We start from the raw sequence: 16,566 nt of genomic DNA, 5'->3' as shown, positions 1-16,566 counted from the left end.
CATGCCCGAGAGACGTAGGAGGGGCACCGCGCCGTGTGGGAGCCACAGCACGGGGATGAGGAGGGGGAGGAGGAGGAGGAGGAGGTGGAGGAGGAGGAGGAGGGTGTACCACGGCCACGGAGGCATCCGATGCGACACCGTGTGTGCCAGCCCCGCATGTCCTTCGAGGACCTCCTGGGCGTACAGGAGGAGACTGCAGATGAGCCGCGAGACCGTCGCCCACACCTGCCACCTGATGGCACACTTGGCACCACGCGGGACCGGGGTGGACATGCCATCCCGGTGGCCATCAAGGTGATGGTCGCCCTCAACGTCTTCGCGATGGGGCCGTTCCAGTCGCCGAGTGGGGACCTGTCTGGCATTTTCTAGCCATCGGTGCTCAGGTGCATTCGGGCCATCACTGACGCCCTGTACGCCATCATGGACCGGTACAGACAGTTCCCTGTGGACCGCGCCCACCAGGATGCCCACGCAGTGGGGTTTGCCGCTGTTGCCCAGATGCCCATGGTGCAGGGGGCGATCGATGGAGTGCACATCGCCATGCAGCCCACTTCGGAGGAAAGGACCAAGTGCCTAAACAGGAAGTGTACACAGTCAATGAACGTGCAGGTTGTCTGCGACCACAGGATGACAATCCTGCACGTCTGCGTCAGGTACCCTGGCAGTGTGCATGACTCCTGTTATGGGAGAGGTGTTTTCAGAACCCCAAAATCTATCATGGAGTTCAACCTACCCCCCCCCCCTTTTTATGGATTGTTGCTTTTGAAGCACACGGCTTGTTCCCCAGATGTGGTATTACAATTATGGACACGTGGTTTTTAAAACGAAACAATGTTTATTCCATGAACTCAAATTAACCTTTTAAATAAACAATGGATCTCTTAACAGCTCTTAGAACATAGAAACATATAGCACAGAACAGGCCTTCGGCCCACGATGTTGTGCCGAACCTTTGTCCTAGATTAATCATAGATTATCATTGAATTTACAGTGCAGAAGGAGGCCATTTGGCCCATTGAGTCTGCACCAGCTCTTGGAAAGAGCACCCTACCCAAAGTCAACACCTCCACCCAACACAAAGGGCAATTTTGGACACTAAGGGCAATTTATCATGGCCAATCCACCTAACCTGCACATCTTTGGACTGTGGGAGGAAACCGGAGCACCCGGAGGAAACCCACGCAGACACGGGGAGGATGTGCAGACTCCGCGCAGACAGTGACCCAAGCCGGAATTGAACCTGGGACCCTGGAGCTGTGAAGCAATTGTGCTATCCACATTGCTACCGTGCTGCCCTTAAGAACAAATAAATCTACTCTATATCATTTTACCGTAATCCATGTACCTATCCAATAGCTGCTTGAAGGTCCCTAATGTTTCCGACTCAACTACTTCCACAGGCAGTGCATTCCCCATGCCCCCGCTACTCTCTGGGTAAAGAACCTACCTCTGACATTCCCCCTATATCTTCCACCATTCACCTTAAATTTATGTCCCCTTGTAATGGTTTGTTCCACCCGGGGAAAAAGTCTCTGACTGTCTACTCTATCTATTCCCCTGATCATCTTATAAACCTCTATCAAGTCGCCCCTCATCCTTCTCCGTTCTAATGAGAAAAGGCCTCGCACCCTCAACCTTTCCTCGTAAGACCTACTCTCCATTCCAGGCAACATCCTGGTAAATTTCCTTTGCACCTTTTCCAAAGCTTCCACATCCTTCCTAAAATGAGGCAACCAGAACTGTACACAGTACTCCAAATGTGGCCTTACCAAGGTTTTGGACAGCTGCATCATCACCTCACGGCTCTTAAATTCAATCCCTCTGTTAATGAACGCTAGCACACCATAGGCCTTCTTCACAGCTCTATCCACTTGAGTGGCAACTTTCAAAGATCTATGAACATAGACCCCAAGTTCTCTCTGCTCCTCCACATTGTCAAGAACCCTACCGTTAACCCTGTATTCCGCATTCAAATTTGTCCTTCCAAAATGGACAACTTCACACTTTTCAGGGTTAAACTCCATCTGCCACTTCTCAGCCCAGTTCCGCATCCTATCTATGTCTCTTTCCAGCCGACAACAGCCCTCCTCACTATCCACAACTCCACCAATCTTGGTATCGTCTGCAAATTTACTGACCCACCCTTCAACTCCCTCATCCAAGTCATTAATGAAAATCCCAAACAGCAGAGGACCCAGAACTGATCCCTGCGGTACGCCACTGGTAACTGGAGATAGTGATCGAGTGTGGGAACCATGGTTGACAAGAGAGGTTGAATGTCTTGTTAAGAGGAAGAAGGAGACTTATGTAAGGCTGAGGAAACAAGGTTCAGACAGGGCTCTGGAGGGTTACAAGATAGCCAGGAGGGAACTGAACCTCCAGGCTGAATATTTGCCATCCAGAATTTTCTGGCTGTTCTTGACAGCACGATCTTCCAGTCCTGCCGACGTGAACCCCCGTCGTGGATTTCCCAACACAAGGGGTGCATTCAACGGGAAACCCCATTGACAATGGCGGACCTGAAGATTCTGCCGTCGGAGAATGGCAGGGCTCCTCCATAAAACACACGGCGGGTTGCATGGAAAATCCCATCCCACATGTTTCATGCCCTCCAAATGTTCCAAATGTCCTTTTGAAGTGCGTTAACTGTTATGCAAATCAACCAGAATGGCCAATGATGCACAGGCAACCGGGAGATAAACGATCAGATAATCCATTTTAATGATGTTGGTTCAGGGATAGATGTAATAATAATAACCGTTTATTGTCACAAGTATGAAGTTACTGTGAAAATCCCCTAGTCATCACATTCCGGTGCCTGTTCGGGTAAGCTGGTACTGGAATTGAACCCACGCTTCTGGCCTTGTTTTGCATCACAAACCAGCTGTCTAGCCCACTGAGCTAAACCAGCCCTATGTTGGCCAGAACGTCAGGACAATGTCCTTGCTCTTCGTTCAATAATGCAGGAGGATTTTTTATGTCCACCTACAAAGACACATCTGAACATCGCATCTGAGAGACAGCGCCTCTGCCAATGAGACACTCCCTCAGTACTGCACGAGTGTGTCAGTATGAACTATAGGCGGGATTCTCCGACCCCCCGCTGGGTGGGAGAATCGCAAATCGCGCCACGCTGCCCCAACGCCAGGACGCGATTCTCCCACTCCTGTGAAAATGGCCGCGCGCGAATGGCGCCCGGCTGCACGGAGAATCGCCGCAAACGGCCATAGCGGCGATTCTCCGGTGGGCCAGGGATTCTCCGGGCCGGATGGGCCGAAGGGTCGCGCCGGTGCATTTCCAACATGCTATAAAACAGCGTGAGCCAGTTGTGCGGGAGGAGGTGGGTGACGGCGTGGGGATGGGGACCCCGGGGCGGGGAGCGGGACGTCTGTGTCTGCGGGCGGTGAGGGGGAGGTCCCACACATCCTCTGCCAGGGGTGGGGGTAGGGGTGAGAGGAGGTGGGGGAGGGGTGGCCCCACACATCTGCTGCCGGGGGTAGGGGTGGAGGTGGGGCTGGCCCCACACATCCGCTGCCAGGGGTGAGGGTGGGGGTGGGGCTGGCCCCACACATCCGCTGCCAGGGGTGAGGGTGGGAGTGGGGCTGGCCCCACACATCCGCTGCCAGGGGTGAGGGTGGGGGTGGAGGTGGGGGAGGTGGGGGTGGCGGTGGGGGCAGTGGGGACGCGGAAGGCTGTGGGGGGCCACGGCCCGCCATGGCGTCGTCCACCCAGCCCGTCCGCCGTCGCGGCCCACGGGGCCCGGCCGTCCTGACCCCGCCCCCCAACAGCCCGGTGGCACCCATCGGCGGGTGGCTCCAGGGCGGCACACACGGCAGCCCCCCCATGAGGGCAGTGCCAGCGGATGGTGACCCCGGCAGGGGGGGCGGCCGACAGGTGCCAGGGCACCGAGGGGGCGGGGTGGTGCACGTGCTGGCAACCGGGCCTGCCATGCTGCCCATGGCACCTGGTCATGGAAGGGGGTATACCAATGATGAAACCCTGTCTACTCCCACCCCCTACAGATCATACAATGTTCAGCCATCTTCCAACGTTGTTGGCCGCCGTGGTGGGGGCTGCTGCCCTGCATGAGGCCCAGTAGCAGCTGGAGCACGGGCGTGAGAGGGAGGTGGTGGGGCCTGCTGTAGAGCAGCGGGCTGCAGTGGGTCACGTGCAAGCCGCCCAGGCCGCAGTGCCCCATGCCCGAGAGACGTAGGAGGGGCACCGCGCCGTGTGGGAGCCACAGCACGGGGATGAGGAGGGGGAGGAGGAGGAGGAGGAGGTGGAGGAGGAGGAGGAGGGTGTACCACGGCCACGGAGGCATCCGATGCGACACCGTGTGTGCCAGCCCCGCATGTCCTTCGAGGACCTCCTGGGTGTACAGGAGGAGACTGCGGATGAGCCGCGAGACCGTCGCCCACACCTGCCACCTGATGGCACACTTGGCACCACGCGGGACCGGGGTGGACATGCCATCCCGGTGGCCATCAAGGTGATGGTCGCCCTCAACGTCTTCGCGATGGGGCCGTTCCAGTCGCCGAGTGGGGACCTGTCTGGCATTTTCTAGCCATCGGTGCTCAGGTGCATTCGGGCCATCACTGACGCCCTGTACGCCATCATGGACCGGTACAGACAGTTCCCTGTGGACCGCGCCCACCAGGATGCCCACGCAGTGGAGTTTGCCGCTGTTGCCCAGATGCCCATGGTGCAGGGGGCGATCGATGGAGTGCACATCGCCATGCAGCCCACTTCGGAGGAAAGGACCAAGTGCCTAAACAGGAAGTGTACACAGTCAATGAACGTGCAGGTTGTCTGCGACCACAGGATGACAATCCTGCACGTCTGCGTCAGGTACCCTGGCAGTGTGCATGACTCCTGTTATGGGAGAGGTGTTTTCAGAACCCCAAAATCTATCATGGAGTTCAACCTACCCCCCCCCCCCCCCCTTTTTATGGATTGTTGCTTTTGAAGCACACGGCTTGTTCCCCAGATGTGGTATTACAATTATGGACACGTGGTTTTTAAAACGAAACAATGTTTATTCCATGAACTCAAATTAACCTTTTAAATAAACAATGGATCTCTTAACACCTCTTAGAACATAGAAACATATAGCACAGAACAGGCCTTCGGCCCACGATGTTGTGCCGAACCTTTGTCCTAGATTAATCATAGATTATCATTGAATTTACAGTGCAGAAGGAGGCCATTTGGCCCATTGAGTCTGCACCAGCTCTTGGAAAGAGCACCCTACCCAAAGTCAACACCTCCACCCAACACAAAGGGCAATTTTGGACACTAAGGGCAATTTATCATGGCCAATCCACCTAACCTGCACATCTTTGGACTGTGGGAGGAAACCGGAGCACCCGGAGGAAACCCACGCAGACACGGGGAGGATGTGCAGACTCCGCGCAGACAGTGACCCAAGCCGGAATTGAACCTGGGACCCTGGAGCTGTGAAGCAATTGTGCTATCCACATTGCTACCGTGCTGCCCTTAAGAACAAATAAATCTACTCTATATCATTTTACCGTAATCCATGTACCTATCCAATAGCTGCTTGAAGGTCCCTAATGTTTCCGACTCAACTACTTCCACAGGCAGTGCATTCCCCATGCCCCCGCTACTCTCTGGGTAAAGAACCTACCTCTGACATTCCCCCTATATCTTCCACCATTCACCTTAAATTTATGTCCCCTTGTAATGGTTTGTTCCACCCGGGGAAAAAGTCTCTGACTGTCTACTCTATCTATTCCCCTGATCATCTTATAAACCTCTATCAAGTCGCCCCTCATCCTTCTCCGTTCTAATGAGAAAAGGCCTCGCACCCTCAACCTTTCCTCGTAAGACCTACTCTCCATTCCAGGCAACATCCTGGTAAATTTCCTTTGCACCTTTTCCAAAGCTTCCACATCCTTCCTAAAATGAGGCAACCAGAACTGTACACAGTACTCCAAATGTGGCCTTACCAAGGTTTTGGACAGCTGCATCATCACCTCACGGCTCTTAAATTCAATCCCTCTGTTAATGAACGCTAGCACACCATAGGCCTTCTTCACAGCTCTATCCACTTGAGTGGCAACTTTCAAAGATCTATGAACATAGACCCCAAGTTCTCTCTGCTCCTCCACATTGTCAAGAACCCTACCGTTAACCCTGTATTCCGCATTCAAATTTGTCCTTCCAAAATGGACAACTTCACACTTTTCAGGGTTAAACTCCATCTGCCACTTCTCAGCCCAGTTCCGCATCCTATCTATGTCTCTTTCCAGCCGACAACAGCCCTCCTCACTATCCACAACTCCACCAATCTTGGTATCGTCTGCAAATTTACTGACCCACCCTTCAACTCCCTCATCCAAGTCATTAATGAAAATCCCAAACAGCAGAGGACCCAGAACTGATCCCTGCGGTACGCCACTGGTAACTGGAGATAGTGATCGAGTGTGGGAACCATGGTTGACAAGAGAGGTTGAATGTCTTGTTAAGAGGAAGAAGGAGACTTATGTAAGGCTGAGGAAACAAGGTTCAGACAGGGCTCTGGAGGGTTACAAGATAGCCAGGAGGGAACTGAACCTCCAGGCTGAATATTTGCCATCCAGAATTTTCTGGCTGTTCTTGACAGCACGATCTTCCAGTCCTGCCGACGTGAACCCCCGTCGTGGATTTCCCAACACAAGGGGTGCATTCAACGGGAAACCCCATTGACAATGGCGGACCTGAAGATTCTGCCGTCGGAGAATGGCAGGGCTCCTCCATAAAACACACGGCGGGTTGCATGGAAAATCCCATCCCACATGTTTCATGCCCTCCAAATGTTCCAAATGTTCTTTTGAAGTGCGTTAACTGTTATGCAAATCAACCAGAATGGCCAATGATGCACAGGCAACCGGGAGATAAACGATCAGATAATCCATTTTAATGATGTTGGTTCAGGGATAGATGTAATAATAATAACCGTTTATTATCACAAGTATGAAGTTACTGTGAAAATCCCCTAGTCATCACATTCCGGTGCCTGTTCGGGTAAGCTGGTACTGGAATTGAACCCACGCTTCTGGCCTTGTTTTGCATCACAAACCAGCTGTCTAGCCCACTGAGCTAAACCAGCCCTATGTTGGCCAGAACGTCAGGACAATGTCCTTGCTCTTCGTTCAATAATGCAGGAGGATTTTTTATGTCCACCTACAAAGACACATCTGAACATCGCATCTGAGAGACAGCGCCTCTGCCAATGAGACACTCCCTCAGTACTGCACGAGTGTGTCAGTATGAACTATAGGCGGGATTCTCCGACCCCCCGCTGGGTGGGAGAATCGCAAATCGCGCCACGCTGCCCCAACGCCAGGACGCGATTCTCCCACTCCTGTGAAAATGGCCGCGCGCGAATGGCGCCCGGCTGCACGGAGAATCGCCGCAAACGGCCATAGCGGCGATTCTCCGGTGGGCCAGGGATTCTCCGGGCCGGATGGGCCGAAGGGTCGCGCCGGTGCATTTCCAACATGCTATAAAACAGCGTGAGCCAGTTGTGCGGGAGGAGGTGGGTGACGGCGTGGGGATGGGGACCCCGGGGCGGGGAGCGGGACGTCTGTGTCTGCGGGCGGTGAGGGGGAGGTCCCACACATCCTCTGCCAGGGGTGGGGGTAGGGGTGAGAGGAGGTGGGGGAGGGGTGGCCCCACACATCTGCTGCCGGGGGTAGGGGTGGAGGTGGGGCTGGCCCCACACATCCGCTGCCAGGGGTGAGGGTGGGGGTGGGGCTGGCCCCACACATCCGCTGCCAGGGGTGAGGGTGGGAGTGGGGCTGGCCCCACACATCCGCTGCCAGGGGTGAGGGTGGGGGTGGAGGTGGGGGAGGTGGGGGTGGCGGTGGGGGCAGTGGGGACGCGGAAGGCTGTGGGGGGCCACGGCCCGCCATGGCGTCGTCCACCCAGCCCGTCCGCCGTCGCGGCCCACGGGGCCCGGCCGTCCTGACCCCGCCCCCCAACAGTCCGGTGGCACCCATCGGCGGGTGGCTCCAGGGCGGCACACATGGCAGCCCCCCCATGAGGGCAGTGCCAGCGGATGGTGACCCCGGCAGGGGGGGCGGCCGACAGGTGCCAGGGCACCGAGGGGGCGGGGTGGTGCACGTGCTGGCAACCGGGCCTGCCATGCTGCCCATGGCACCTGGTCATGGAAGGGGGTATACCAATGATGAAACCCTGTCTACTCCCACCCCCTACAGATCATACAATGTTCAGCCATCTTCCAACGTTGTTGGCCGCCGTGGTGGGGGCTGCTGCCCTGCATGAGGCCCAGTAGCAGCTGGAGCACGGGCGTGAGAGGGAGGTGGTGGGGCCTGCTGTAGAGCAGCGGGCTGCAGTGGGTCACGTGCAAGCCGCCCAGGCCGCAGTGCCCCATGCCCGAGAGACGTAGGAGGGGCACCGCGCCGTGTGGGAGCCACAGCACGGGGATGAGGAGGGGGAGGAGGAGGAGGAGGAGGTGGAGGAGGAGGAGGAGGGTGTACCACGGCCACGGAGGCATCCGATCCGACACCGTGTGTGCCAGCCCCGCATGTCCTTCGAGGACCTCCTGGGCGTACAGGAGGAGACTGCGGATGAGCCGCGAGACCGTCGCCCACACCTGCCACCTGATGGCACACATGGCACCACGCGGGACCGGGGTGGACATGCCATCCCGGTGGCCATCAAGGTGATGGTCGCCCTCAACGTCTTCGCGACGGGGCCGTTCCAGTCGCCGAGTGGGACCTGTCTGGCATTTTCTAGCCATCGGTGCTCAGGTGCATTCGGGCCATCACTGACGCCCTGTACGCCATCGCGGACCGGTACAGACAGTTCCCTGTGGACCGCGCCCACCAGGATGCCCGCGCAGTGGGGTTTGCCGCTGTTGCCCAGATGCCCATGGTGCAGGGGGCGATCGATGGAGTGCACATCGCCATGCAGCCCACCTCGGAGGAAAGGACCAAGTGCCTAAACAGGAAGTGTACACAGTCAATGAACGTGCAGGTTGTCTGCGACCACAGGATGACAATCCTGCACGTCTGCGTCAGGTACCCTGGCAGTGTGCATGACTCCTGTTATGGGAGAGGTGTTTTCAGAACCCCAAAATCTATCATGGAGTTCAACCTACCCCCCCCCCTTTTTATGGATTGTTGCTTTTGAAGCACACGGCTTGTTCCCCAGATGTGGTATTACAATTATGGACACGTGGTTTTTAAAACAAAACAATGTTTATTCCATGAACTCAAATTAACCTTTTAAATAAACAATGGATCTCTTAACACCTCTTAGAACATAGAAACATATAGCACAGAACAGGCCTTCGGCCCACGATGTTGTGCCGAACCTTTGTCCTAGATTAATCATAGATTATCATTGAATTTACAGTGCAGAAGGAGGCCATTCGGCCCATTGAGTCTGCACCAGCTCTTGGAAAGAGCACCCTACCCAAAGTCAACACCTCCACCCAACACTAAGGGCAATTTTGGACACTAAAGGCAATTTATCATGGCCAATCCACCTAACCTGCACATCTTTGGACTGTGGGAGGAAACCGGAGCACCCGGAGGAAACCCACGCAGACACGGGGAGGATGTGCAGACTCCGCGCAGACAGTGACCTAAGCCGGAATTGAACCTGGGACCCTGGAGCTGTGAAGCAATCGTGCTATCCACATTGCTACCGTGCTGCCCTTAAGAACAAATAAATCTACACTATATCATTTTACCTTAATCCATGTACCTATCCAATAGCTGCTTGAAGGTCCCTAATGTTTCCGACTCAACTACTTCCACAGGCAGTGCATTCCCCATGCCCCCGCTACTCTCTGGGTAAAGAACCTACCTCTGACATTCCCCCTATATCTTCCACCATTCACCTTAAATTTATGTCCCCTTGTAATGGTTTGTTCCACCCGGGGAAAAAGTCTCTGACTGTCTACTCTATCTATTCCCCTGATCATCTTATAAACCTCTATCAAGTCGCCCCTCATCCTTCTCCGTTCTAATGAGAAAAGGCCTAGCACCCTCAACCTTTCCTCGTAAGACCTACTCTCCATTCCAGGCAACATCCTGGTAAATTTCCTTTGCACCTTTTCCAAAGCTTCCACATCCTTCCTAAAATGAGGCAACCAGAACTGTACACAGTACTCCAAATGTGGCCTTACCAAGGTTTTGGACAGCTGCATCATCACCTCACGGCTCTTAAATTCAATCCCTCTGTTAATGAACGCTAGCACACCATAGGCCTTCTTCACAGCTCTATCCACTTGAGTGGCAACTTTCAAAGATGTATGAACATACACCCCAAGATCTCTCTGCTCCTCCACATTGCCAAGAACTCTACCGTTAACCCTGTATTCCGCATTCATATTTGTCCTTCCAAAATGGACAACCTCACACTTTTCAGGGTTAAACTCCATCTGCCATTTCTCAGCCCAGCTCTGCATTCTATCTATGTCTCTTTACAGCCGACAACAGCCCTCCTCACTATCCACAACTCCACCAATCCTCGTATCGTCTGCAAATTTACTGACCCACACTTCAACTCCCTCATCCAAGTCATTAATGAAAATCACAAACAGCAGAGGACCCAGAACTGATCCCTGTGGTATGCCACTGGTAACTGGGATCCAGGCTGAATATTTGCCATCCACCACCACTCTCTGACTTCTATCGGTTAGCCAGTTCGTTATCCAACTGGCCAAATTCCCCACTATCCCATGCCTCCTTACTTTCTGCAGAAGCCTACCATGCGGAACCTTATCAAATGTCTTACTAAAATCCATGTACACTACATCCACTGCTTTACCTTCATCCACATGCTTGGTCACCTCCTCAAAGAATTCAATAAGACTTGTAAGGCAAGACCTACCCCTCACAAATCCGTGCTGACTATCCCTAATCAAGCAGTGTCTTTCCAGATGCTCAGAAATCCTATCCTTCAGTACCCTTTCCATGACTTTGCCTACCACCGAAGTAAGACTAACTGGCCTGTAATTCCCAGGGTTATCACTAGTCCCTTTTTTGAACAGGGGCACGACATTCATCACTCTCCAATCCCCTGGTACCACCCCTGATGACAGTGAGGACGAAAAGATCATTGCCAACGGCTCTGCAATTTCATCTCTTGCTTCCCATAGAATCCTTGGATATATCCCGTCAGGCCCGGGGGACTTGTCTATCCTCAAGTTTTTCAAAATGCCCAACACATCTTCCTTCCTAACAAGTATTTCCTCGAGCTTACCAGTCTGTTTCACACTGTTCTCACCAACAATATGGCCCCTCTCATTTGTAAATACAGAAGAAAAGTACTCGTTCAAGACCTCTCCTATCTCTTCAGACTCAATACGCAATCTCCCGCTACTGTCCTTGATCAGACCTACCCTCGCTCTAGTCATTCTCATATTTCTCACATATGTGTAAAAGGCTTTGGGGTTTTCCTTGATCCTACCCGCCAAAGATTGTTCATGCCGTCTCTTAGCTCTCCTAATCCCTTTCTTCAGTTCCGTCCTGGCTATCTTGTATCCCTCCAACGCCCTGTCTGAACCTTGTTTCCTCAGCCTTACATAAGTCTCCTTTTTCCTCTTAACAAGACATTCAACCTCTCTTGTCAACCATGGTTCCCTCACTCGACCATCTCTTCCCTGCCTGACAGGGACATACATATCAAGGACACGTAGTACCTGTTCCTTGAACAAATTGCTTCACAGCTCCAGGGTCCCAGGTTCGATTCCGGCTTGGATCACTGTCTGTGCGGAGTCTGCACATCCTCCCCGTGTCTGCGTGGGTTTCCTCCGGGTGCTCCGGTTTCCTCCCACAGTCCAAAGATGTGCAGGTTAGGTGGATTGGCCATGATAAATTGCCCTTGGTGTCCAAAATTGCCCTTGGTGTTGGGTGGAGGTGCTGAGTTTGGGTAGGGGGCTCTTTCCAAGAGCCAGTGCAGACTCAAAGGGCCGAATGGCCTCCTTCTGCACTGTAAATTCAATGATAATCTATGATTAATCTAGGACAAAGGTTCGGCACAACATCGTGGGCCGAAGGGCCTGTTCTGTGCTGTATTTTCTATGTTCTATGTTCTATGTAAGTTCCACATTTCACTTGTGTCCTTCCCTGACAGCCTATGTTCCCAACTTATGCACTTCAATTCTTGTCTGACAACATCGTATTTACCCTTCTCCCAATTGTAAACCTTGCCCCGTTGCACGCACCTATCCCTCTCCATTACTAAAGTGAAAGTCACAGAATTGTGGTCACTATCTCCAAAATGCTCCCCAACTAACAAATCTATCACTTGCCCTGGTTCATTACCAAGTACTAAATCCAATATTGCCCCTCCTCTGGTCGGACAATCTACATACTGTGTTAGAAAAGCTTCCTGGACACACTGCACAAACACCACCCCATCCAAACTATTTGATCTAAAGAGTTTCCACTCAATGTTTGGCAAGTTAAAGTCACCTATGACTAATACCCTCTGACTTCTGCACCTTTCCAAAATCTGTTTCCCAACCTGTTCCTCCACATCTCTGCTACTATTGGGGGGCCTATAGAAAACTCCTAACAAGGTGACTGCTCCTTTCCTATTTCTGACTTCAAACCATACTACCTCAGTAGGCTGATACTCCTCGAACTGCCTTTCTGCAGCTGTTATACGATCTCTAATTAACAATGCCACCCCCCACCTCTTTTACCACCCTCCCTAATCTTATTGAAACATCTATAACCAGGGACCTCCAACAACCAGTTCTGCCCCTCTTCTATCCAAGTTTCCGTGATGGCCACCACATCGTAGTCCCAAGTACTGATCCATGCCTTAAGTTCACCCACCTTATTCCTGATGCTTCTTGCGTTGAAGTACACACACTTCAACCCATCTCTGTGCCTGCAAGTACTCTCCTTTGTCAGTGTTCCCTTCCCCACTGCCTCATTACGCACTTTGGCGTCCTGAATATTGGCTACCTTAGTTGCTGGACTACAAATCCGGTTCCCATTCCCCAGCAAAATTAGTTTAAACCCTCCTGAAGAGTACTAGAAAACCTCCCTCCCAGGATATTGGTGCCCCTCTGGTTCAGATGCAACCTGTCCTGCTTGTACAGGTCCCACCTTCCCCAGAATGCGCTCCAATTATCCAAATACCTGAAGCCCTCCCTCCTACACCATTCCTGCAGCCACGTGTTCAGCTGGACTCTCCCTATTCCTAGCCTCGCTATCACGTGGCACCGGCAACAAACCAGAGATGACAACGCTGTCTGTCCTGGCATTTAACTTCCAGCCTAACTCCCTAAACTCGTTTATTACCTCCACACCCCTTTTCCTGCCTACGTCGTTGGTACCAATGTGCACCACAACTTCTGGCTGCTCCCCCTCCCCCTTAAGGATCCTGAAGACACGATCCGAGACATCCCTGGCCCTGGCACCTGGGAGGCAACATACCTTCCGGGGGTCTCGCTCGAGACCACAGAATCTCCTATCTATTCCCCTAGCCATTGAATCTCCTATTACTATTGTTTTTCTATTCTCCCCCCCCTCCCCTTCTGAGCCCCAGAGCCAGCCTCAGTGCCAGAGACCTGGCCGCTAGGGCCTTCCCCCGGTAGGTCATTCCCCCCAACAGCATCCAAAACGGTATACTTGTTTTGAAGGGGAACGGCCACGAGGGATCCCTGCACTGTCTGCCTGTTTGGTTTTTTTCCCCTGACTGTAACCCAGATATTCTTGTCCTGTACCTTGGGTGTGGTTACCTCCCTGTAACTCTTCTCTATCACTCCCTCTGCCTCCCGGATGATCCGAAGTTCATCCGGCTTCAGCTCCAGTTCCCTGACACGGTCTTTGTAGAGCTGGAGTTGGGTGCACTTCCCGCAGGTATAGTCAGCGGGGACACCGGTGGTATCCCTCACCACCCACATCCTACAGGAGGAGCATGCAACTGGCCTAGCCTCCATCCCCTCTTACCTTACAGAATATAGCTGCCCTGTGGACTAACTGGATCTCCGCCCTCCGACTCTGCTCCCAGTCAGCTGCACTCTCTGTAAACTCCTGGCTCTCTTCTCACTCTTTGCGGAAATGTAGGAAACAAAATGAAAGGAGCACCTTACTCCCTCCTCACCTAATTCCCTCAATCACCAAACTCTCACTATAGCACTCAAATGCACCAAATTCAGCACTCCCTCAGTCACCAAACTCTCACTATAGCACTCAAATGCACCAAATTCAGCACTCCCTCAGTCACCAAACTCTCACTATAGCACTCAAATGCACCAAATTCAGCACTCAGTGCAAACAATTCAGCACTCAGTGCAAACCCTTAGTTCAAAGATAACCCCGAAAATAATACAACACTACCCAACCCTGCAAACTGTTCCTTTACACATCCAAAAGACTTCATCTTCACAAAAACAGTACTACACCAGGTCACAGTTAATATATATTTTCTGTTGGATGGCAGAGATATATCAGCTTGGTTGACTTCAGCACCAGCACCTTGCTTTTCTTCCTGCAGCTCACAGCCAAAACACACAGACACTCCCAGCTGCTCTCTCAAACTGAAACTAAAACTCCCAGAACTAACCTCAAAATGGCCGAACTGAGCTCAGCTCCACCCACTCTCTGACATCACTATTTTCTTAAAGGTACATTGCTTAAACATCCATTTCTTAAAGGTACTCTCACATGACACCTCCCCCAAGAAAAAAAATCCCATCAACTTCAAGAAGGTTTCATTTTTAACCTTGCACTAAGAAATGCACACAGTAAAAATACTTATTTGTTTAAAAAAAAACACACGCAAACAGGCATAATAATATAATCCATTTTTCCCGTTCTTCTTCCTCCAACCGAAAACCTTCTCGATTGACAGTCTCTTTGAACACGAAAGTCTCTGTACGATCCATCCATTCCTCGACTCCTCGGCATTTCTCTTTAGAATCAAATACTTTAGTTCAATCTGACCACAGAGCTCCTTGCAATTCTCCAATACAGAGCATTGGTGATCACAACTGCCTGTTGAAAGTCCCTTGTCTATTGAAATTTTTAAAGTTTCTTCAGCAATTCCATCAGTGGAACAACCACGCTACAAATCTTTTGCACAAAGGTTCGATCAAATTCATTCAAAGAACAAAGAACAAAGAACAAAGAACAAAGAAATGCACAGCACAGGAACAGGCCCTTCGGCCCTCCAAGCCCGTGCCGACCATACTGCCCGACTAAACTACAATCTTCTACACTTCCTGGGTCTGTATCCTTCTATTCATATATTTGTCAAGATGCCCCTTAAATGTCCCTATCGTCCCTGCTTCCACTACCTGTTAAGAGGTATTCCACTTCATGCTAAGAGGTCTCATTATTTCCCTTCGTCTTGAGGGTATCGTAAACTCCTCAAGGAAAATGATTCGGGCTTCTCCAAATTCACTTTCGGCTAGGTTCATCACCAAACCCGCCGCCTGAAGTCGATTGAAGAACTCCATACGATGTTTTAAATGTTCTTTCCATGTCTGGAAGTTGGAAATAAAAGCAGATTGTCCCACTTTCTCAATGCAATCCTTCAAACGTGGGATAGGGTAAGAGTCCGTTCTTGTAATTGCATTCACCTTTCTCTCGTCCACACACAACCGTTGGGTACCGTCTGGTTTAGATACCATCACTATGGGTGAGCTCCATTGGCTGCAACCCACTTCAATTATGCCATTTTTAAGCATACTGTCAATCTCTCTGTTAACCTGTGCAAATTTTAAAGGATTAAGTCTATATGGATGTTGTTTGATAGGAACAGAATTTCCCACATCTACATCATGTATAGCCATTTTAGTACTTCCCAATTTATCTTTACAAACTTGCCCATGTGATATCAATAACTCTTTCAGGTCAGTTTGTTTTTCCTCTGGAAGGTAACTTAACAATTCATCCCAATTATTAAGAATATCCTCATTTTCCAATTTAATTTGAGGTATGTCAAATTCATAGTCATCTGGATTTGGTTCGTCACTTTGAGTTAGAATCATTAAAACCTCCTTTTTCTCTCCTTCCCTTTCAAAGTACCTTTTAAGCATATTCACATGACACACTCGGTGAGTCTTCCTTCTATCTGGTGTTTTTAACCACATAATTCACCTCACTTAATTTCCTTTCAATCTGATACGGTCCACAAAACCTAGCTTTTAAAGGCTCCCCTACCACTGGTAACAACACTAAAGCTTTATCCCCACTGGCAAAACTACGAACTTTGGATTTCTTGTCCGCTACCCGTTTCATCACATTTTGTGCAACTTTCAAATGTTGGCCAGCCAATTCACCTGCTCTATTTAATCATTCCCTAAAATTTGACACGTAATCCAATAGTGTAATTTCCGATTTCTCACCCACCAATTTTTCCTTAATCAATTTAAGTGGTCCTCTTACCTCATGACCAAAAATTAGTTCAAAAGGACTAAATTTGGTAGACTCATAAGGTGCATCCCTAATTGCAAACAATACGAATGGAATTCCTTTACCCCAATCCTCTGGATAATCTTGACAATATGCCCTCAACATTGTCTTTAATGTCTGATGCCACCTTTCTAACGCTCCCTGCGATTCT

This window comes from Scyliorhinus torazame, chromosome 13 (genome assembly GCF_047496885.1).
Source record: "Scyliorhinus torazame isolate Kashiwa2021f chromosome 13, sScyTor2.1, whole genome shotgun sequence".
In the NCBI taxonomy this organism is placed as follows: Eukaryota; Metazoa; Chordata; class Chondrichthyes; order Carcharhiniformes; family Scyliorhinidae; genus Scyliorhinus; species Scyliorhinus torazame.
The sequence above is the reverse complement of the archived record's forward strand: the minus strand, read 5'-3'. Positions refer to the sequence as shown.